Below are 11,227 nucleotides of genomic sequence, written 5' to 3' on the forward strand. Positions count from 1 at the left end.
TTTGAACCAATCTAATGGGAATAAGAAGAAGGATGGTTTCTGTTATGTATGTGGCCATGACAACCATTTTGCTTCAAAATATTTTTATCGAAAAAAAAAGAAGGTTGTCTACAAGAAGAGCCAAAACAATCAGAACAAAGGTTGTCTACAAGAAGAGCCAAAACAATCAGAACAACTATCCTAAACCTCAGGTCAACATGATTGAGGGTGAACCTTCCAACTCCACTTTTAGGTCAGTCTCCTTTGTACCTAATGTTAACCTTACCTATTATAATTTGGATTGGTAGTTAGACTCTGGAGCCAATGTCCATGTTTGCACTAATAGGTCCCTATTCTCCTCTTATCAGGACACAAGTGGAGGATGTGTGACTGTTGGAGATGGAAAAGCTGTCAATGTGTTGGGGATCGGAACAGTCAAGCTGAAGTTAACTTCAGGAAAGACTTTAATCCTTCATAATGTGCAGCATTCTCCTGAAATCCGACGAAACTTGATTAGTGAATCTTTATTAGTGCAATTAGGATATAAGATTGTATTAGAATCCAATAAAGTTGTAATTTCTAAGGGAGAAATATTCATTGGAAAAGGTTTTGTATCTAAGGGTTTGTTCAAACTGAATGTACTTTCTTTTACCGATAATAAAAATTCTTCTTCTTCTACTTCTTCTACTGTTGTTTTGAATACTGAATCTTGTGATATATGGCATGACAGATTAGGGCATGTGAATCTTAGATCTATTATGAGATTATCCAATCTTAACCTTGTACCCAAATTCAAGATTGATCATATATCCAAATGTGAGATTTGTACCCAAGCTAAGCAGCCTAGGAAACCTTTTAAATTTGTTCATCATAGGGATACCCAGCTTCTTGAACTAATTCATAGTGATGTTTGTGATTCCAATAGAGGTCCTACTCGTGGAGGAAGTCGTTACTTTGTGACCTTTATAGACGATTACTCCAAATATTGTTACACCTATCTCTTGAAGACCAAAGATGAAGTCCTCTATAAGTTTAAAGCCTTTAAAGCAGAGGCTAAAAACCAATTGGAGAAGAGAATTAAAATTTTAAGGTCTGATAGAGGATGCGAGTATACTTAAAATGAGTTAAATTTGTTCTGCGAGGAATATGGAATAATTCATGAAGTAACTGCTCCATACTCACCTCAGTCTAATGGTGTAGCTGAAAGAAAGAGCCGAACCCTGTTAGGCATGGTTAATGCTATGATTTTAAGTTCTAGTGTATCTCAGAACTTGTGGGGGGAGGCTCTTTTATCAGCTTGTTATATCCTCAATAGAATTCCTTCTAAGGATAGAACCCGGACACCTTATGAACTTTGGAAGGGAAGAGCACCTAGGCTGAGTTACTTCTGAGTGTGGGGGTGCTTAGCTAAGGTGTCTATTCCTGAACCCAAAAGAAAGAAGATTGGTCCTAAAACAGTAGATGCCATTTTCATTGGATATTCTCTAAATAGTAACACCTACAGATTGCTTATAACCAACTCTGAGATTTCTGAGATTTCCAATGATACCTTGATTGAATCTAGAGATGCAACATTCTTTGAAAACATCTTTCCTTTCAAAACTCGCATCTCTAGATCAGCACCTGATTATCAACCTACAGTTGATCATGCATCTACATCTGATGATTTATTTGCATCTGATTTATCATATAGTTTAGATCCTGTAGAACCTAACCCACCAGCTGAACTGAGAAGAAGCAAAAGAGCTCATATCGAGAAGAACTTTGGTGAAGATTTCTTTACTTTCTTAGTTGAAAGTACACCTTCATCATACGAGGAAGCTATGAGTTCTTCTGAAGCTTCTTTTTGGAAGGAGGCTATAAACAGTGAGATCGAGTCAATTATTGGCAATAACACTTGGATCCTCACTGATTTACCTCCTAGAAACCAACCCTTAGGATGTAAGTGGATCTTTAAAAAGAAGCTTAGGACCGACGGATCGGTAGAAAAGTATAAGGCCGGCTTGTAGCTCAAGGTTTTCGACAAAAAGCTGAAGTTGATTACTTTGACACATATGTGCCTATTGCTCGCACTACTACTATCCGAGTCATCCTTGCATTAGCATCTATTCATAAGCTTTTGATTCATCAGATGGATGTCAAAACGGCTTTCCTTCATGAAGATCTTGAAGAAGAAATTTATGTGACTCAACCTGAAGGTTTCTCTGTGCCTGATCAAGAAAATAAGGTGTGTAAATTAGTCCGCTTTTTGTATGGACTAAAACAAGCACCTAACCAGTGGCACGAGAAATGCGAAAATGTTATTGAATATATGGATTTCAGACAAAAGATTTTGACAACTGTCTCTATTTCAAGAGATTTGATGATCGTTGTGTTCTTCTTTGCCTCTATGTTGATGACATCCTGATTCTTGCACCTGATCTTGATCTGATTAACCAAGTTAAATCCTTTTTATCGACTCATTTTGATATGAAGGATCTTGGTGAAGCAGATGTGATTTTAGGAATGAAGATTCTTAAATCATCTAATTTTATTCTTTTAACCCAATCTCATTATACCCAAATAGTTCTTGATAAATTTGGATATTCTGATTGCTTTCCTGTTTCTACTTCTTTTGATCCTAGTGTTCAACTTGTGAAGAACACTGGTAATTCTATGAATCGGGAGAGATATGCCCAGATTATTGATTATTTGATGTACCTAACCAATAGGACTAGACCTAATATTGCCTATGCCATATCGAGATTGAGCAGATATACTAGTAATCCTAGTATAACTCATTGGATTACTTTGGAAAGAGTATTTCGTTACCTTAAAGGTACTATCTCTTATTCACTTTATTTTATTGGCTATCCTGCTGTAATTGAGGGATACAGTGATGCCAATTGGATTTCGGATTCTTTGGATATCAAATACACTTCTGGTTATGTTTTCATTCTTGGTGGAGGTGCAGTTTCTTGGCAATCCACCAAACAGACTATAATAGCTAGAAGTACTATGGAGGCTGAGTTAGTTGCTCTTAATACTACTTGTCTTGAAGCCGAGTGGCTCAAGAACCTACTGTCATCGATTCCTTTGATTTCTTCTCATATTCCACCTATTTCTATTCGATGTGACTCTCGAGCTGCAATTGATTTTTGTAAAAAGAAATTGATAAATTCTAAAGCTAGTAGACATATTAAATTGAGACAAAAGTCTGTTAGATGGCTAACCTCTCGTGATATTGTTTCTTTGAGTTTTATCAGATCTGATCAGAATCTTGCAGATTGCTTGACAAAAGGCCTGAATAGGACTAAGGTCCTGGAGTCATCGAGGGGGATGGGACTTTGCCGGTAAAAGGTCATCCTGCAGTAGGAACTCAACCTTTGTGATAGGAGATCCCTTGAAGAAGGTTCAATGTGGTAAAAACAAGCTGCTAGGTTGGCCAAAGAGCACTTTCTACAGTTTATATAGAGGAGCTTTAGCTCTAATCCCATCCCTATGGTGAATAGTGCTCTGTATAGTGGTTCAGGCTGAGTTTATAGCTCTTAATGGGATCCGAGGCGATAATTTCCGCGAGATGTGACTCTACACACATCCCCGGAGAAAACCACCTATATAAGAGTATCCATATGTGGCCGCGGCTGTGGGATGTGGGCTGTCCATAGAAACTCTTATGAAAAATCAAGGTACTATGCATGGCCATTAACGCACAGACCCGCGACGGAGAATTCTGTACTATGTGTATGGTAGTTGAAGTCAGGGTCAAAGAAACGTAGTTCAAGACCTGGTTCACTCCGATTCTTTCTGATGAAAACTATTTACACTGAGTGAGGTTAAGTCTCTTAAAGACATCTTACCTATTGCATAGTATAAACACCCGGTGATCTATTTATTTATTAATTTGTTTTCGAGTTTAATTCCCATTTTGAAATTTTTGAATTTTGTGGGGGATTGTTGATGAAAATTCAAAATTCTTTAGTATTTATTTATTATTTTATTTGATTTATTTTATTTTATTTATTAATTTTTTTTTATCGTATCAAACGCGTCTGTTACGTGCGCGCACTCGCGCTTTGCTCGCTCTCATGCGTAAGAGGCGGAGAGACGTTGCATCATAGAACATGGCCAACGTTCTAATTTTGACCCACTTTATTATAAAGCTTCACTGTTCATATGTTTACATATGACATTGAGAAAGCTTGTCTTTCGGAGAAACAAAAAAGAAATATTATGGAGAGTTAATCAAATTCTCTTATTATTTTAATATAATTTTGGCTTGATATTTTTTTTATCATCGAGTGTTGAAAGAAGCTTCGTCAACCTCTTCCGCGTTCGTGTCCGTAGGAGGAGGAATTCCGGTCGTATTTTAGGGCGATGTTTCCAGTTAATCCCGCACGAAGGACGGGAATACGCCTTAGGGCAGTGCCTCGCATGCTTCCGGAGCTAATTAATTTTGGATTTCCTTTTCTGGGATTTAACGAATATCTGTAAGTTGATTTTATTAATTCCATCACAAAATTAGTTAGATTTGTATCACAATTGGATTTTTGTTGCAGTTTTTTCCCCAATAGTGATTAGGTCACTTCCATGCCAAAGTGAAGTGTGGTTTGTCATTGATGCATATAGCGGTAGTTAATTACATATATGAATGCATAAGGTAGATGCCATTTGAATACATGAAATGATATGTATTAACTATCCATGGATGATAAAGAATATGCATGTTGGCATATTATAGTATTTGCTAGAAAGTATATGCATGTGGATTTATTGTGGAATATGCTAGAAAGTATATGTATGTTGGCAAGTTGTAGAATATGCTAGATTCATATAAATTGAACATGGGTCGATAACTCTAGGTTGATTAGAGAACTCGACAGTTGGAAAATAAGAATATGAAATCTATGAATCCTAGGTGTGGACAACTAGGATGACAAGTAGATCAAATAGATCGAGTGGCATGAACCTAGTGTCATTGAACATAGGTTGAACAAGTGAACCTAGAGTCGAGATCTAGGTGGAAATGACATAGAACCTAGCATGGTTGAACCTAGACTGTGGATTATAGTGGTAGCAGGGCCACTAGGATGTGCATGGGCCGAACCTAGATAGGTCGACAGCATAGGGTGTGTGACTACCCTTGAGACTTGAAAAGTAAATTCCAGAATCACAGGACTTGTGGAACTCGACAGTTCTTGGCCGCCGGGGCTGTGTGGCATATTCTCCTCCCACCGGAAGAACTTCGAGGATAGGATTATGGAAGATTCTTGGCCGCGGGGGCTGTGTGGCATATTCCCCTCCCACTAAAAAAATCTTGGATCGCTAGGGTGCGTGTGGCATATTCCCCTTCCTATTGGAGGTTTTGTGCCGCGGGTGCGTGTGGCGTATTCCCCTCCCACCGGAAAGATCTCTGACCACAGGTGTACGCAGTTCTTCGCGACCCATTGGGCGATGTGGTTTGTGGATTTAGGGCTGAGGTGCATGTGAGACGTCCTTCGCATAGAGCCCGATAGAGCGCGGTATTCCGTAGATGATTGACTCGAGGCCGAGTCGGGTGGCTAGCTTTGTTAAGCTAGATGAAATCTTAAGAGCAAGTGGTAAATGGTATGGATCTAAAATAGTAGAAATCTTAGAAGCTAGTTGGATATGAGCTATGGATAGCGAGATAGAGAGTAGTATCGGTTGATCTATTTAGTTTATTGCATTGTTGCATGATTTGAATATTGCATGTCTTGAGGCATACGCATGTAATTTAATATTTGCATAAAATATCTGTTGGACTAACATGTTTGCAGTGCCTCCTTTAGACCTGGTGAGTCGAGCTTTTCCCTTGGGTGGCCGTACCTACTGGGAATTATGGACATAGTTCTCATCCCATGTTGTTTTGGGGGATTTCAAGTTCACACGCGAGCGGCGCGGCGGCACGAGGAAATAGCGTAACTCCGTAGATAGCGCCCTACCATTGTGACGAGAGATAGCGGTACCCCGAAGTGGTCTAGCTTAGGGGTGGAAATGAAAAGAACAAATTTGTAATAACTAGATTGTATTTGGAGGTTAATGTAATTTAATGTAAAACTGAGATGAATGCTTGTAATAGTTTAGCATTTATGTTTTGGATACCTTCCTTATGCAATCTGTGTTTGAATATTGTTCCTGGTTGGAACCTCGTGTATTGTATTGATTGCGACGTCTTGAACGTACAGAAAAAATTCTGTCCGTTCGGCGGTCTGTTGGCGTACCCGAATCCGACCAAATCGGAGGCATGACATGGAATTTAATTCTCAACAAAGCTCTCTTCTTCACTTCCAAACTTCTTCTAGGGTTCATCAAACAAGCCACCATGGAAAGGAAGGAGAAAACAAGATCAAAACCCAAATCAAAAGGGGTTTGGAGAAGAAATCTAGAGAGAGAAAAAAGGGGTTTGGAGAAGAAATCTAGAGAGAGAAAAGGGAAAAAACCCTACCTCTTCCTTCCTCAACCTCAGCATAAGAGAGGGGCATGTGGGGGAGAGGATGTATTTTATACAAGTTGTAACAATTCCCTCAAAACCTTTCAAAACTTCAAAAATTGCAAACTGCACGAAATGCAGTTTCTGCACTGCGTACCGGTACTCGAAGATGAGGATTCAACTTCTTGTTCTAAGTTGTAAAAAAGTATCTGCTTTGGGATATCTCAGAAATTGTTCTGTTATATGTTGGTATCTAACAATATTGAACGTAAGATGAGATCCTAGTTACAATATAAATGTAGAGATTAGAGGAGATTGCTCTCTTTTAGCTAACAAAAAAAAAGAAAGAATAATATGAAGCTAGAGCCTGCAGAGATTATGAGACAAATAAATATTTAGAGAAATTAGATGATTATTCTTTTTATACTGCATTAGGAAGACAAAAAATTATTTAATGAAAGATTAAAATTAATAAAGCAAAACTTAAAATTTTATAATAGATCAATGCACATGATAAATTATTTAACACTTGAATTCTTTTATTATAATCAGATTCTAATACTTTAAATATGGAATAGTATATATGAGAGATCAATGAGTTTATTGAGAATTTGTCCACAAATGGTGTGCTATTTTTCGTATAAATAGCTTTTGTCCAATTCCAGCATAGATCATATAACTTCAACTTTGAACAATCTACTATAACTTACTATAAACGGTTAATTTTTAAACATTTTACTTTAGAAAATGATATATGATGGAATAAAAAATTTCTTACATATTGTCCAAGTACTTCAATGTGTGTATTCTTATATAGGATGAATGAATAAACACTCCTTGCCTTTTAGGCCTTTGGTAAATAGTTTCATGAACTTTTATTTGTGGAAATTAGTTCTTCGAAATTTTATCAAATGGTTCAATTAATTATTGATCTCAAATAGTTTAATTGTTTCTTATCCTCAAATAAAATTATTATTTAAATAGCTTGTGCTGGTGGCATGCTTTATTGGTAATTTTTAAAAGATTTAAAACATAAAAAATATACTTATCTTTTAGAAGATATAAAAAAAGCATCAAAATTCAAGAATTTGGTGGATCCATTTTATTACTTATTTAAAGCATGAGAATAAACAAAATATACTTTGCTGTACTATGAAGCTTTATAGGATCATACTCAGAAAATGTGTTAAGAATTATTGTTTAATAAATAATTTTGTTTGAAACAAAGAACATATTAAAACTATTTTGTAAGGCCAATTAAAAAATGTAAAAGTTTAAAAGGCTGTTTGCCAAACTATGAAGTTCATGAAACATTTATTTATTTATCCTTTTCTTAAATTGAAGTACTAATTCAAACTTTCAATCTCATCAAACTTTTACTCTTAGGTAAATTTTTACATACTCTCATAAAATGAAAAAAAATGTGTCGAAATTTTACATATACAAGAAATTATAATATAACAAAAAAATAGAGGATCTATCATAAGTAATTCCTTTTATAAAACTCTCATAATTAATTACTTCAATATAACAAAAATATCTCATCCCTTTTATTTCTTTACTGACAATTCAATAAAAGTTGAATATAGTTACATACTAATTAACTTATACTGTTTGCAATTCTAGGAAAAAATATAGAAAATCCACAAAAGACCCACATCCAAGGCCATGTGATGATCTGAGAGAGAAAGAGATAGATAGAGAGAAAGACCTATTTTTACGAGAAACGATGTCAAATGGCAAGCGCGTAACGAGGACCACTGGCAATAAGCATCAATTTCTAGCAGCAAGCCGATAACGTGAACCACCGACAATAAGCAACAAAATATTTGAAGTACCATACGAGAAGAAAAATAAGAAAGCAATGAAAATCGGGGGGGAGAAGTCACTCAAAAAAATTAGAAGGGAAGCTATGCGTGCTGGAAATAATTTCAGAAACCGCTTGTAATTTCAGAACCCGCTCGTGAAGTTGAGGGCGTTAATTGAGGACGAAGGAGCAAGCTAATTAATTAAAGAGTTTGTCTAGGATTTTTTAATTAGGAATATGATATTCTCGTCTTCTTTAGTTTTAGTCATTTTTTATTTATATATACTCTATTAAAGTAGGGCTACTATACTCTTATGAGTAGAAAGCCCTTTGTACTCATAAGTTATTTTCGATGATGGAGCTTCTGAATCGACGATCCATTCCGTTAAATATGATCTAAAGTATTTGAAACTTCTAAAAAATAAATTTCGTAATTTTTCGAAATCATAATAAAATCTATTAAGCGAGTATAAAATAAACGGTCAGAATTGAATGACGTCCTAAAAATAAATGATCGAATCATTTAATTTAAGATCAGAATTACTGACCTATATCTAGATAGTAGATAGAATTTTCTATAAAAAATTCAACTAATTTCGATTCTTTTACACCTTTAAACTATCAAGTATTCCAAACCGCTCGTTAAAAGTTGTTAATTTTGAGATTTTTTTTAATCATAAGGTAAATAATGTCAAAAAATTATAAAATTTGATTTCTAGATATTTTAAATGCCCTAGATAATATTTAACGGTATGCATTGTAAATTCGAAAGCTCTATCATCGAAAATGACTTATGAGTACGAAGGCTATCGTACTCATAAGAATGTAGTAGTCAGACTCCACTCTATTATTGTATAATATATAATATCAAGAGTATAAATAACATATCTGAAAATGTATTGTTAAATTAACACTAATATATCTATCTGTCAAAACAATAAGGATTAATATACTAGCCAATTTATTACAACAAAATTAATTAACGATAGCAAATATGAAATTACAAAAATACGGCAGTGTTATAATATTTTCTAATTACACCTGAAATTGCTGCTAAGAAATAAATAGCAGCGGTAATTATAAAGGTTGCTATATCTTTAGTTTAGCGACATGTTTTAAGCCTATCATAAAAGAAATTACCGCTATATGGCTTATTTTTTATAGTGTTTCTCAAATTCTTCAGTACCCTCACCTTTACTGCCCTGCTTACGAGAACGAGGAAGGCCGAAAAAAGTGCAGCGGACGGTGGAGATATGGGCGAGGTAAGGTGGAGAAGTGTGATGACCACGTAGGGGCTAGGGGCGACGAGGAGAATGCAAGAGAGGAAGTGAGAGAAGAAAGAAAGGAAAGAAAAATAAGGGAGAGAATTAGGTGTTTTTATAAATTTTTTAAAAATTTTGTCCAAATATACAAATTAAAAAATAGACTGATTTTATAAAAATACCAAAAAAAAAGGGTTAAAATAAGTGGATATTTTTTTTTAGTTAAATTAAAAATAAAAAAATGCGCATGAAAAATAGCTTAAAAAAAAGGCCAATTTGCATAAAAAAATCACTTATTTTGGGCTTTTGCAAAATTGGGCCACATTTTTCATTTTTGCAGATTCGGTCCGCTTTTTCAGCAAACTGACCAAAATACCCTTATTACTTTTTCTCTTTCCTCTTTCTCTCTCTTCTTCGTTTCTCTCGTTCTTTTTTTTTTTCTCGCCGGTAGAGCGGAGGTGGAGCGGAGGTAGAAACGGTCCGTCTCGCCTCTCACCGTCATGCTCTCGCCCTCGCCCTTGCCCTCGTCCATGCACCTCCCACCTTCCTCGCCTCCGACCCCGTTAAGGCCGCGCCGCGACTTTTTTTTTTTGCTTTTTTCTTTTCTTTTCTTCTCCGACTCTTCTCCACCGTCTCCGACGACGACGCCTCTCGCCCTTCCCCGCCCTTCTCATCTCTCCCTCTCCCTCATTTTCTGCCGCCTCCGATGACGATTTATCTTCGCCGGCGCCGATGTCGAAACCGTAGAGGTCACTGCGGCGCTATAGCCTCGGAGCGGGGGGTCCTTAGCGGCGTCGTCACCGGCGCCGTCACCGGCGCCGTAGCTATTGGCAGAGAAGGTGACAAAAAAATTATAGAAAAAACAGAAAAAAAAAATAAAGATAAAAAATTATATAAAAAGAAGGATGAAGATGAAATTACATCGTTAATTACAAAAAAAATTATAAGTTGCACTATTTAAGATGTAAACTGCTGCTTTAAGATAAAAATTATACTCTTTGAACGAAAATTATACTATTTTTTATCTTAAACTGCATCCTTTTAAGTGATATTTATACTGTTTCTCCTCTTGTATCCATGTTTCGCGCTAGTTGTTCACTATTTCTCCTCTTATTTACACAGAAATGGTGCAACATAGAGGAGAAACAGGTGCAATAACAGGAGAAACAGTATAAATATCTCTTAAAAGGTGCAGTTTCTCCTCTTATTGCATTGTTTCTCCTCTTGTTGCACTATTTCCTGTTGTTTACACAGAAATGGGGTGCAGCAAGAGAGAGAAACAGTGCCAACAAAGAGAAGAAACAGTAGATATATCTCTTAAAACAGTGCCAGTTTCTCCTCTTGTTGCCACTATTCTCCTCTTGTTTACACAGAAATGGGCCAACAAGAGGAGAAACAGTATATATATTCTTAAAACAGTGCAGTTTCTTTCTTCTTGCACTGTTTCTCCTCTTGTTGCCACTATTTCTTTTCTTATTTACACAGAAATGGTGCAATAAGAGGAGAAACAGTATAAATATCCTTTAAAAGTGCAGTTTAAGATAAAAATAGTGTAACAAGAGAAAATTATGCAACAAGAGGAGAACAGTGCAACTTTTGTTTTAAGGATGTTAACTTTCATCTTAATGGATGCAGTTTACATCTGAAAGAGTGTAATAAGAGAGAAACAGGTTAAATAATTTTTCAAGAGTGTAATTTTCGTTTTTAGTGTGGTTTTCATTTAAAAGCTGCAGTTTAATCTTAAATAGT

Source organism: Ananas comosus, linkage group 4 (genome assembly GCF_001540865.1).
Source record: "Ananas comosus cultivar F153 linkage group 4, ASM154086v1, whole genome shotgun sequence".
Lineage (NCBI taxonomy): Eukaryota > Viridiplantae > Streptophyta > Magnoliopsida > Poales > Bromeliaceae > Ananas > Ananas comosus.